The sequence below is a fragment of the Budorcas taxicolor genome, chromosome 1 (assembly GCF_023091745.1).
Source record: "Budorcas taxicolor isolate Tak-1 chromosome 1, Takin1.1, whole genome shotgun sequence".
Classification (NCBI taxonomy): Eukaryota; Metazoa; Chordata; class Mammalia; order Artiodactyla; family Bovidae; genus Budorcas; species Budorcas taxicolor.
In genome coordinates, this window is record NC_068910.1 from 206,635,023 (window position 1) to 206,648,438 (window position 13,416).

Consider the following 13,416-nt stretch of genomic DNA (forward strand, 5'->3'; position numbering starts at 1 on the left):
TAACTAACACATTCAGAGGAAACTTGAACAGTATGCTAAACATCCTGCTGGCTCATTACATTGAAGATTACATTGATGACATGATGCTACGTTGATTGGATTTGGAAAATGGGAAGTTAGAGGCCTTGTTAAAACACACTTGCAGCAGAGATAGGAACTGGAAAGGTTCAGGGACTATAAGCAAGGTGTTTAGGAGGTCTGGGGCAATTCTCTTAAAAGAAAAAGATAAATTTCTGCACTTTGTACCACTCATTCCCTCAAAATACTCATGGGGTTTTGAGGTAATATACATGACATTGGACATATTGTTCTGGCTTATTTTCCAGCTCACCAATAATTTTTCAGTTCTCAGTGGAGTTCAGAATCATAGAGAGTTCTGCAGCAGTTGCTCCAGGCTGTAATTCAAGATGCCTTGCCACTGGGCCCAGAAGTTCAATGGCTTGTGAAATATTCATGGCAGGCACAGATATTATATAACACCTTTGGGAAGTCCTACTAAGAGAAATGGGCTTCCCTGGTAGCTCAGTGGTAAAGAATTCACTTACAATGCAGGAGACACAGGAGACTTGGGTTCAGTCCTTGCATCAGGAAGATTCCCCTGGAGAAGAGCATCACAACCCACTCCAATACTCTTGCCTGGAGAATCCCACGTATAGAGGCCTGGCGGGCTACAGTCCATGGGGGTCACAAAGAGACGGACACAATGGAAGTAACTGAGCACACACGCACGCACCAGGGAAATAACCACATTCAGCTGGAGTGACAGCAGGTGAAAACAGGACATGAAATGGGAAGGAAGTTAAGACAACCCACTTTGACATCCTGACCAGCAACCAAAGCAGGTACTGTAGCAGCTATGTTTAATGAAAATGACAGAAAATGATAGTAAATATTCAACACATTTCTGGAAAGTTTAGGGGTTTCTAAGCCTTATAACCATCCCCATGGAAAAGAAATGCAAAACAGCAAAATGGCTGTCTGGGGAGGCCTTACAAATAGCTGTGAAAAGAAGAGAAGCGAAAAGCAAAGGAGAAAAGGAAAGGTATAAGCATCTGAATGCAGAGTTCCAAAGAACAGCAAGAAGAGATAATAAAACCTTCCTCAGCAATCAATGCAAAGAAATAGAGGAAAACAACAGAATGGGAAAGACTAGAGATCTCTTCAAGAAAATTAGAGACACCAAGGGAATATTTCATGCAAAGATGGGCTCGATAAAGGACAGAAATGGTATGGACCTAACAGAAGCAGAAGATATTAAGAAGAGGTGGCAAGAATACACAGAAGAACTGTACAAAAAAGAGTTTCATGACCAAGATAATCATGATGGTATGATCACTCACCTAGAGCCAGACATCCTGGAATGGGAAGTCAAGTGGGCCTTAGAAAGCATCACTAGGAACAAAGGTAGTGGAGGTGATGGAATTCCAGTTGAGCTATTTCAAATCCTGAAAGATGATGCTGTGAAAGTGCTGCACTCAATACGCCAGCAAATTTGGAAAACTCAGCAGTGGCCACAGGACTGGAAAAGGTCAATTTTCATTCCAATCCCAAAGAAAGGCAATGCTAAAGAATTCTCAAACTACCGCACAATTGCACTCATCTCACATGCTAGTAAAGTAATACTCAAAAGTCTCCAAGCCAGACTTCAGCAATACGTGAACCATGAACTTCCAGGTGTTCAAGTTGGTTTTAGAAAAGGCAGAGGAACCAGAGATCAAATTGCCAACATCTGCTAGATCATGGAAAAAGCAAGAGAGTTCCAGAAAAACATCTATTTCTGCCTTATTGACTATGCCAAAGCCTTTGACTGTGTGGATCACAATAAGCTGTGGAAAATTCTGAAAGAGATGGGAATACCAGACCACCTGACCTGCCTCTTGAGAAATCTGTATGCAGGTCAGGAAGCAACAGTTAGAACTGGACATGGAACAACAGACTGGTTCCAAATAGGAAAAGGAGTGCGTCAAGGCTGTATATTGTCACCCTGCTTATTTAACTTGTATGCAGAGTACATCATGAGAAACGCTGGACTGGAAGAAGCATAAGCTAGAATCAAGATTGCCGGGAGAAATCTCAATAACCTCAGATATGCAGATAACACCACCCTTATGGCAGAAAGTGAAGAGGAACTAAAAAGCCTCTTGATGCAATTGAAAGAGGAGAGAGAAAAAGTTGGCTTAAAGCTCAACATTCAGAAAACAAAGATCATGACATCTGGTCCCATCACTTCATGGGAAATAGATGGGGAAACAGTGGAAACAGTGTCAGACTTTATTTTGGGGGGCTCCAAAATCACTGCAGATGGTGACTGCAGCCATGAAATTAAAAGACGCTTACTCCTTGGAAGAAATGTTATGGCCAACCTAGATAGCATATTCAAAAGCAGAGACATTACTTTGCCGACTAAGCTCCGTCTAGTCAAGGCTATGGTTTTTCCAGTGGTCATGTATGGATGTGAGAGTTGGACTGTGAAGAAGGCTGAGTGCCAAAGAATTGATGCTTTTGAACTGTGGTGTTGGAGAAGACTCTTGAGAGTCCCTTGGACTGCAAGGAGATCCAACCAGTCCATTCTGAAGGAGATCAGCCCTGGGTGTTCTTTGGAAAGAATGATGCTAAAGCCGAAACTCTAATACTTTGGCCACCTCATGTGAAGAGTTGACTCATTGGAAAAGACTCTGATGCTGGGAGGGATTGGGGGCAGGAGGAGAAGGGGATGACAGAGGATGAGATGGCTGGATGACATCACTGACTCGATGGACGTGAGTCTGAGTGAACTCCGGGAGATGGTGAAGACAGGGAAGCCTGATGTGCTGCAGTCCATGCAGAGTCGCACATGACTGAGTAACCGAACAACAGCGAAGAAAAGCACTGATCTACATGTAAACTGCCCTTAAGTAGAGCTGCCCAAGGATGGCAGTTACTGCCCCTGAAGCTGCTTCTGCGACACTATTTCACAAGCCCAAGGTTATCCTGTGGTTTAGTGATCAGTCACAATTGATCAGTGTGGAGAGATTAATTTACTAGGTCAAGGTTCTAGATTTGATCATCTCTAAAGTGGCTCAGGTGGTAAAGAATGCACCTATCAATGCAGGATACGTAGGAGGCGCAGATTCAATCCCTGGGTTGGGAAGATTCTCCTGGAGGAGGAAATGGCAACCCATTCCAGTATTCTTGCCTGGGAAATCCCATGGACGAAGGAGCCTGGTGGGCTACAGTCCATGAGTTCACAAAGAGTCAGACACAACCAGATGATAACACACATGGGAGAACGCATGTCTAAATAATTCACAGGTTAAAAAATAAGTTTCAAAAGAAATTTAAAAGTACATAGAGCTGAGTGAAAGTGAACACAATGTATCAAAATTCATGTGTGTGTGTTCAGTCGTTCAGTCGTGTCCAACTCTTTGTGACCCCATGGACTGTAGCCCACCAGGCTCCTGTTTTCATGGAATTTCCCAGGCAAGAATACTGGAGTGGATTGTCCTTTCCTTCTCCAGGAGATCTTCCTGACCCAGGGTTTGAACCCGTGTCTCTTATGTCTCCTGCATTGACAGGCAGGTTCTTTACCACAAGCACCTCCTGCTAAAGCAGAGCTGAGAGGGAAATTCATTGCATAGACTTTTTAATATATAAGAAATGGGAAAAGTTTTTAAATCAAAAAATTAAGTTTCTTTTTTAACATATTTAAAACATTTTTTGACCATGCGGCTTGTAAGATTTTAGTTCCCCAATGAGCTGTGCAACCCGTGCCCCTTGCAGTGCCATGCAGAGTCCTAACCACTGACCTGCCAGGGAATTTCCAAAAAATTGTTTCTACCTCAACAAATTAGAAAAAAAATAAGAGCCAAATAAGTCCAAAGAAATGAGAAGGAAGAAAACAAGAAAGACAAGAGCAGAAATCAAAGAAATGGAAAAATAGGAAAACAATAGAAAAAAACTAATGCGCTCAGAAGCTAGTTCTTCAGAAAAATAAGCAAAATTGACAAACTTCATAGCTTCCCTGGTAGCTCAGACGGTAAAGTGTCTGCCTATAATGCAGGAGACCCAGGTTCTATCCCTGGGTCGGGAAGATCTCCTGGAGAAGGAAATAGCAACCCACTCCAGTATTCATGCCTGGAAAGTCCCATGGACCAAGGAGCCAGGTGGGCTACAGTCCATGAGTTCACAGAGAGTCAGACATGACCAGGTGACTAACACACATGGGAGACCACATTTCTAAATGATTCACAGGTTAAAAAATCAGTCGCAAAGAGTCGGACATGACTGAGCGACTTCACTTCATAGCAAAGCTGACAAAAATTAAAAGCAAGAAGGCACAAGTAACATCAGAAATGAAACAAGGGATATCCCTACAGACCTTGCAGACATCTAAAGGATAATAAGGGAATTCTGTGAAAAACTTTACACTTATGTATTTGACAACATGGAAGAAATGGATTAATTCGTCAAAAACCATGAACAGCCAAAATTCAGTGAAGATGGACTAGACGATCTGAATAGCCCTATAAACATCAAAGAATTCTAATTTATAATATAAAACCTCTGAAAAAAGTTTCCACCCAGTTTTAAAAGAATAACAACAATCTTACATAATCTCTTTCAGAAAATAGAAAAAAGATAAATACTTCCCAGTTCATTTACGAGGCCAGTATCACCCTGATACCAAAACCAGTCAGTGACAACACACACACAAAAGGAAACTAGGAACCAACGTCTCCTTTGAGTTTAGATGCGAAATTCCCCAACAAAATATTAGCAAACTTAATTCAGCAATATAAAAAAGAGCATTCTATACTGTGGACAAATAGGGTTTATTCCAGGTATGCAGGGCTGGTTCAACATCAGGAAATAATCAATGTCAAGGTAAAGAGGAAAAACCATGTAATCATAACAACGAACACAGAAAACAAATTGACAAAGTCTGACAGTCATTCATAACAAAACCTTTCAGCAAGTTCAAAATAGTAGGATATTACCTCAGCTTGGAAAATGGAATCTACACCTAGAGCTGAGGTCAACCTTAAAAAAGCCTGATGCTTTCCCCCTAAAACTGTAGCAAAGCAAAGCTATCTGCTTTCATCATTACTATTTAATATGTCCTAGATCTTCTAGCCACTGAAATAAGGGAAGAAAAAGAAATAAAAAGAACACAGATGAGAAGGGAAGAAACAAAACCATTTGTAGGTGGCATGCTTATATGTATAAAATCCCAAGGAAACTAAAAACAAACTCTTAGAAATAATAAAGTTCAATTAAGTCATAGGATTCAGGATCAATATGCAAAGATCAAAGGTATTTCTACACCTCTCAGTTGTTCAATCACTAAACAGTGTCCAGCTCTTTGAAAACCCCATGGACAGCAGCATGCCAGGCTTCCCTGTCCTTCACCACCTCCTGGAACTTGCTCAAACTCATGTCCATTGAGCCAGTGATGACATCCAATCATCTCATCCTCTGTCATCCCCTTCTCCTCCTGCCCTCAATCTTCCCTGCCTTCAAAGTCTTTTCCAATGAGTCAGCTTTTTGCATCAGGTGGCCAAAGTATTGGAGCTTCAGTATCAGTTCTTCCAATGAATATTAAGGGTTGATTTCCTTTAGGATTGATTGGTTTGATCTCCAGTCCAAGATACTCTCAAGAGTCTTCTCCAGCACCACTATTAGAAAGCATCAATTCTTCAGCTCTCAGCCTTCTTTATGGTCTAACTCTCAGTTAACATGCACAAACTAAAATTAATGTGATACTATTATAACCACTTAAAATAAAAGAACACTTAGGTATACGTTTAACAAAACACTTTGCAGAACTGAATGCTAGAAATGACAACATTCTGATGAAAGAAATCAAAGAAAATCTAACAGATAGGTTGGAAGACTCACCATAGTCAAGATGTCAATTCTCTCCAAATTAATCTATAGGTTTATGCAATTCCTATCAAAATCCCAGTAAGGCATTATAAGCATAGAGAAACTTACTTTAAAATTTATATGGAAAGGCACAAGCCCTTGAATAGCTAAAACAATCTTGAAAAAGAACACAGTGAGATGAATCATTCTACCTGATAATATGGCTTTCTATCTAGTGGCGGTAATTGAAACAGAGGGATAGATGAATAGAACAGGACAGGGGACCCAGAAATAGACCCACATAAATATGCCCAAATGATTTTTGACAAGGGAGTAAAAGCAATTCAGTGAAGGAAAGACAACCTTGTCAACAAATGGTGCTGGGCAAATGGACATCCACAGGGGGGAAAAAGTGAACTATGACTTAAATCCACATCTTATACAAAAAATTTACTCAAAATACAGCATAGAATCGAATGTAAAACATAAACCTATAAATCTTTTGGAAGAAAATAAGTGAAAATCTTTGGGACCAAGAACTAGGCAAGAAGCTGTTTAACTTCGTACCATGAAAAAGACAAATAAAAACTGTGATAGATGGACTGTGTAACCCATTCCCCAAATTTAAAACTTTTGCTCTCTGGATGTTTGTGAGAGGAGAATGAAAAGACAAGCTACAGACCAAGGGGAAATATTTGCAAGCTACACACCAAACAAAGGACTTGTATCTAGAAGGTATAAAGAACTCTCAAGACTCAGCAGTGGGGAAACAATCCAATTAGCAAACAGGCAAAACGGGAACAGACATTCCACCAAGAGGATGCACAGATGGAAAATGATCACCTGAAAGGGTGTTGAACATCAGCCCTCTGGGAATCGCAAGTTAACTCCACGATGAAATACTGCCACACACCTATCAGAACATCTCCAATAAAACACAGGCACAATAGCAAATGCTGTCGAGGCTTCAGAAAATCAGAACTCTTGTGCACTTCTGGGCTTGTCAAATGCTGGAGTCGCTCTGAGAAAGAGGGCAGCAGTTTTCTAAAAATCTAGTCATGTGACTGGAGGATCCCCCAGCAAGTGCACGTCTGGGCATCTATCTGAGAGAAATGGAAACTGTCTGCTTCCTCTATGGGACATTTGGAAATGACTGTATTTTGGAAACGAAGAACAGACTAGTGGTTGCCAGAGATTAGAGAATAGGCCTGGGGTCGGGGGTGGGGGTGGTAGATTCATGGGGGAATTATTAATAGGTGGGGTTTTTAAAAGGGCAGAGGGGGGATCCTCACAGCCTTGAAACTGTTCAGTGTCTGCACCGTGGTGTTGGGTACACAGACCTACACAGGTTCGACAAGGTGAACAGACCTGAGTGCACACAGTACACACAGGCACACAGGTACACACCACGCACACAGACACAGACACAGCCTGCGTACACACACCACCAAACACACACACTCACTCCACACACACACACATGCACATAAAAACGCATAACCAGACACACGACACATATAAACCAGAAATACACACATGTACAAACACATACAGGTACACACAGCCACACCGCGCACACACACACACACAAACCACAAATACATACATACATGCACACATAAGCAGACACACCACCTGCACACACACATATGTTGTGGCAGTTCGAGCATGGGTTGGAGGAGAACTTCTAGACACAGAGGGAGTGAGTTTATTAAGAGCAAAGAGCCGAGATAATGAGGGCACTGCAAGCACACCAGGTCGACCGCCTGCTGGATCAGGCAGAGCCAACCCCTTCCGTGGATTAGTGGCCAATTTTTATTGGGGAAGGAAGTGACAACCCACTCCAGTGTTCTTGCCTCGAGAATCCCAGGGACGGGGGAGCCTGGTGGGCTGCTGTCTCTGGGGTCACCCAGAGTCGGACACGACTGAAGTGACTTAGCAGCCAATTTTTATGGCCTCAAGACAAAGCAAATTCCTGCTAGAAGAGTAGAGTGTTATAGGGTGATTACCAGGGTGGACAGTTTTGCCTAATTTGAGGTCAGGAAGCTGGTTGTTAAGGATCGGGGGGTGTAGCCAGTGGTTACAATGGGGCTCAGTCAGTTCCAGGGATGACCTTGGTCATCTCTGTGGCGCTGGGATAGGATTCCATATTATACATACCACATATACACAGAGACACACAAAACACCTGCCACATACAAACACACACAGGAGTATAAGGAAGACTGGACACATCCAAATATGGCCAATGCACTTGGTCACTGTCCACATCCTGCCTGAGATGGGGTCCTATAGGTTTGTAAAATGTCATCATGACGGAAAATGGGGCCACATTCACAAGAGACCCCTCTCTGCCTTACTCCTCATGCCTGCACGTGATGCTGGAATGATCTCAATAAAGATTTCAGTTAGAAAATATTAGCCTGATAAGAATAGTTTTGGGAGGGACTTCCCTGGAAGAAGATTCTGCTTTCCAATGCAGGGGATGCTGGTTCCACCCCTGGTTGGAGAGCTAAGCTCCCACATGCCCTTTTCCAAAAAATCAAAACCCAAAACAGAAGCAACATTGTAACAAATTTAATAAAGACTTAAAATGGTCCACATTTTAAAAAAGGGCTTCCCTGGTGGCTCAGCTGGTAAAGAATCTACCTGCACTGCGGGAGACCTGGGTTTGATCCCTGGGTTGGGAAGATCCCCTGGAGAAGGCAAAGGCTACCCACTCCAGTATTCTGGCCTGGAGAATTCCATGGACTGTATAGTCCATGGGGTCGCAGAGAGTCGGAAATGACTGAGCGACTTTCACCACATTAAAAAAAAAACCCTTTAAAAAGAATGTTTCAGAAATCATGGTTCTGCGGCTTCATTAAACCAAACATAACTAAAATATCATTGTCACAGTTGTTTTTGTCAGCAACGCTCTGTGTGGTTGGCCATGGGAAAGTAAACGGAAACACCAGCACTCCACCCAGCCCCACGCACGTGACTGCACCGGTAGATAAGGCCCCCCAGCACCCCCCACAAAGGCCCACGGGGGAACTCTTCCCTCAGCCTCAGGGAAGCTGGGGGCTGTGGGGGCTTCACAGCCGAAGGCCTGACTCAAGCCCTGGTTGAAGTGGGTGCAGACCCCCGAGTCCCCCCTGGGCCCTGCCATCTTCCAGCATCCCTTCTGGCTGGCTCTGACTGACAAGGGGCACCCCAGGGTTGGGGCGGGGAGCAGCTCTGGCCTGGCCACCCTCTCACAAGCCAGGAGGAAGGTGAGATGTGGCGCCATGGCCACAGGCCCAGCAGGCTCCTCCCCGGGGTCTGGGAGAGAGTCTGGAATTTCCCAGTGATCAGGAGTGGAAGAGAGTGGCCGCACTCCCCAGAGCCCCACCTGGCGGCCAGGCCCGGGAAGAGCCCAGGTTTCCTTTCCTGGAGGCTCTCTGAGGGCGGGTGTGATAAACCAGCAGTCTGGACCCAGGACAGCGCCTTGCTCTGTCCCTTCCCTTTCCTGGCCTTGTCCTCTGGGGCTGCGGGAAATGAGCACTAACTTCAGATACTACGCTGGGAACCAGTGATGTTACACATTACATATAGTGTGCCAACCTGGGCCCCCCGCCCCCGGGCAATCCCCTGGGCTTGAGGAGAGTGCAAGGGGAATCGTGCAGAGGTGGGCCTGCAGCCATTTCAAGGGAGGGGGGGTCAGCAGAGGGCAAGGCACTTCAGGGGGAGCACAGCAGACCCCAGCTCTTCCTGCACTCCTCCCCCGCTGCTCTGACCCCAGCAAGGAAGCGAGGGCCAGTGGGCACTTCTAGTTTACACCTAAGATGAAAAGGAAAGAAAGAGGGAAAATGGTAAAAAGATCCTGATAGAAAAAAGAAATCTGAAGTCCATTTCTCCAACTCTGAAAACGTGACATCAGAGCTCAGTGGATGGATTTTAAAGAGCACCGATATCGTTTCTTTTCATTCTTAGAGTAAATCCTCTATTTTGCCATTTCTCGCTGCTTGATAGTTTTTCTGTGAACTAGACTTGGAGTCATAACTTTTTACAGAATTATGACCATGCTATAGCACTCCAGGATACAGCGGAGACATCTATGAGAACTGAGTCTTCACACAACGGGTGGTTACTGTGTACCTTTAAGGGGAGAGAAACGGATGGTTTTCTAAAGAGTCATAATTTTCAGTCATGAATGTAATGATTAGGTTGATTTTCACCTCCTTTCACACGTATATGTCCTGGTTTATCACACAGGGGCATTCAGGCAGAGTCCATTTATTTCATGGTATCACTCAGTCCTCCGCTGGTGTCCTTGAGCAGCTTCTGGGTTCTGGGTTGGATGCTGAGATGTGCAGGTGAAGAAAACATAGCCTAAACTTCAGCCTAGATGAGAGGCAGGCTCAGAAACAAGTGAGTTTGTTGCTGTATAAATATGCTTCCATCTACGTGTGCACGCATGCACACACACACACACACACACACACACACACAGAGTGCTACAGGACCCCTGAAGAATGACCTCTCTCTACAGGTCCATGAACTTTGGGGAAAATTCAGACCATTTAGGAACCCAGAAGAGGCACATGAACCAGAAGGCAGCAAGTCTCCAGAAGCTGCTCCCAGGCAGACAGACAGACAGCCCCATGGTTCTCGGTGTGGGGCTGGGCCAGGCACAGAGGACCTTGTATCCCACCTCACCGAGACACAGCGGGCCAGCCAGGCTTTCTTTCCCGCAATGAGGGAAAGATGAGTAAATTTGTATTAATTAATTGAGTAGAAGCCAATGTTGTTTAAGATCTGATAGCAGAAACTTGATCCTTCTTGGTCATCACCAGCACATCTGTTTGCTGGAGGCTGGGCCCTTGTAAAACGCATCTGCCAGTAAGCCAGAGCTTGGCTGCTACACGCATGCCCCAGTCCCACTGTCGTGCTTTGGAGACATTCTTGCTGAGGAGCTTCTGGACACTGAGACCAGTACAGCTGCACCTGCACCTTGAGCTTCTTCCACCAGCAGTGGCTCCTGGACCGGGCAGTGGGCCAGGATGACAGGGTAGAGAAAGCACAGCTAGGCCTTCCTGGAAGCTTTCTACACAATCCAGGTGGCCTCTCCAGGAGAGGAGAGGAGGAGATCAGCTCCAGCAGTTTCCTCGGCTCCTGGCAGCAGCCCTCCTATTTAGGAGAGGGAGGCAACTGACAGTTTTTGTGGCCGACTAGAGTATTCATGCTGTTGGCCACTTTTGTATACTGTTTGCAAACTTTGCGTAATATCATTAGGTTTAAGTGTGCTCTCAAGCCACTCAGTCGTGTCCGATTCTTTGCAACCGCATGGACTGTAGCCCGCCAGGCTCCTCTGTCCATGGGATTCTCCAGGGAAGAATACTGGAGTGGGTTGTCATTTCCTCCTCTAGGGGATCCTCCCGGCCCCGGGATGGAGCCTGTGTCTCTTACATCACCTGCATTGACAGGTGGATTCTTTACCGCTAGAGCCGCCATGGCCATGTTAAATACCAAGGTAACGAAAGAGAGGGAGAAAGAGAGAGAGAGAGGAGCCGTTTCTGGGATACTGTCCTGGACATTTGGGGTCAGGTGGCTCCCTCATCCACTCAGGACCTGAATGTCCCACAGCTGCTTCTTCAGATCTGAGTCACCAGGGAAGACAGCCCACCCATCTATGAAGTGTTCCTCTGGCTGTGGTCGGGCTGCAGGTTAGGAGAGCCCAGCCTTCTCTCCTGGCTCCTGCTCTGGCTGGCTGTCAGGCACGAGGTGAGTGCTAAGCTCTTTTCACAGGAAAAAAGAACAAGATGGCAAACAGCTCCACCCATAAACCTCAAGCCAGCAAATATCTCCATTGGGACTAAACATTTCTAGGTAACAGAGAAGTTGGTTATGATTTTGAATCACTATTACATCTCAACTGAAGCTGAAACCCCAATACTTTGGCTACTTGATGTGAAGAACTGACTCATTGGAAAAACCCTGATGCTGGGAAAGATTGAAGGCAGGAAGAGAAGGGGGCAACAGAGGATGAGTTGGTTGGATGGCATTACTGACTCGACAGACACGAGTTTGGGCAAGCTCCAGGAGGTGGTGATGGACAGGGAAGCCTGGCGTGCTGCAGTCCATGGGGTCACGAAGAGTAGGACATGACTGAGCAACTGAATTGAACTGAATGGAACTATGTCTCAAATGGGTTCAAGGTGGTGGTGCAAAGTCCCTCTGGACTTAGATGCCAAAGCATGCTTTACTTCCTGTAATGTACGCCACTGCCCCATGGATGGTCCTGGGAAAATATTGTCTGTTTCACAGCTTGCTTTCCTCACCTGCAGAGTGGGACTGTGAGTACCCCTGTGTCCTAGGGTTGGTGTAACCATGAAACAAGTCAGCACATGAAACACGCTTAGAATGGGGCCAGGACCCAGGACATGCCAAGGAACTGCCTGCCCTTAGTGTTACCCAAGACCTTTCGAAAGATGTAAGCCAGCAAATATTTCCCAACAAAATAGCAGAAAGAAACCACAATAGGCTTGAAGTACTTTTCTGGTGACCTCAAAGTCAGGTTTTCACAATCGAGATGATCACATATGAAATCTTTCATCTTTTCACAACTTGGATCCTCAGTACTTGAGTTACCACTACTCTCTTTTATTTATTTATTTATTTATTTATTTATTTATTTATTTATTTTTTGGAGTACTACTTAATTTCTAACAGGGTGATTTTAATGACACTGAGCTTCCCAGGTGGCGCTAGTGGAGGCAGAGGATGAGAGAGTTGGGTAGTATCACCAGCTCAATGGACATGAACCTGAACAAACTCCAGGAGACAGTGAAGGACAGGGAAGCCTGACATGCTGCAGTGAGTGGGGTCACAAAGAGCCGGATATGGCTTAGCGACGGAACAACAGCAACAAATTTTAGTGGAGATACATGGCTTTAGACCAAGAAAAATGCTCAAGTGCCATGATGCCATTATAGACTGAAATATGAAGAACTTGACAATTTCTCTTTCTTTTTTCTTATAGAACATTGTTTTTTATTGAAGTATAGCAGATGTACAATATTAGTTTCAGGTGTACAACATAGTGATTCAGCATTTAAATATGTTATTAAGTTACTAAACAATCACTGCGGTAGGTCTAGTTACCATTTGTCCCCATATCAACCTGTTACTGTATTTTTGACTATATATATGTGCTGTGTATTACATCCCTGTTGCTTATATATTTTATAACTGGTTTGTCCCCCTTAATCTCCTTCACCCGTTTCACCCAGCCCTCAACCCCTTCCCCTCCGTCGACCACCCAAGTGTTCTCTGTATGTGATGGCCTTTTTCTGCTTGTTCATTTCCTTTGCTTTTTAGATTTCACATGTAGGTGAAATATTTCCTTGATTTTTTTGTATTTGTCTTTGTCTAATTTATTTCATTTAGTATGATATTCTCAAGATCCATCCACCTTGTCACAAATGGCAAGATTCTGGGGTTTTTTTATGGCTGAATAATGTTCCATTGTATATGTATGCTCCATCTTCTTTATCCATTCATCTGCTGATGGACACTTCCATATCTTGGCTATTATAAACAAGGCTGCTA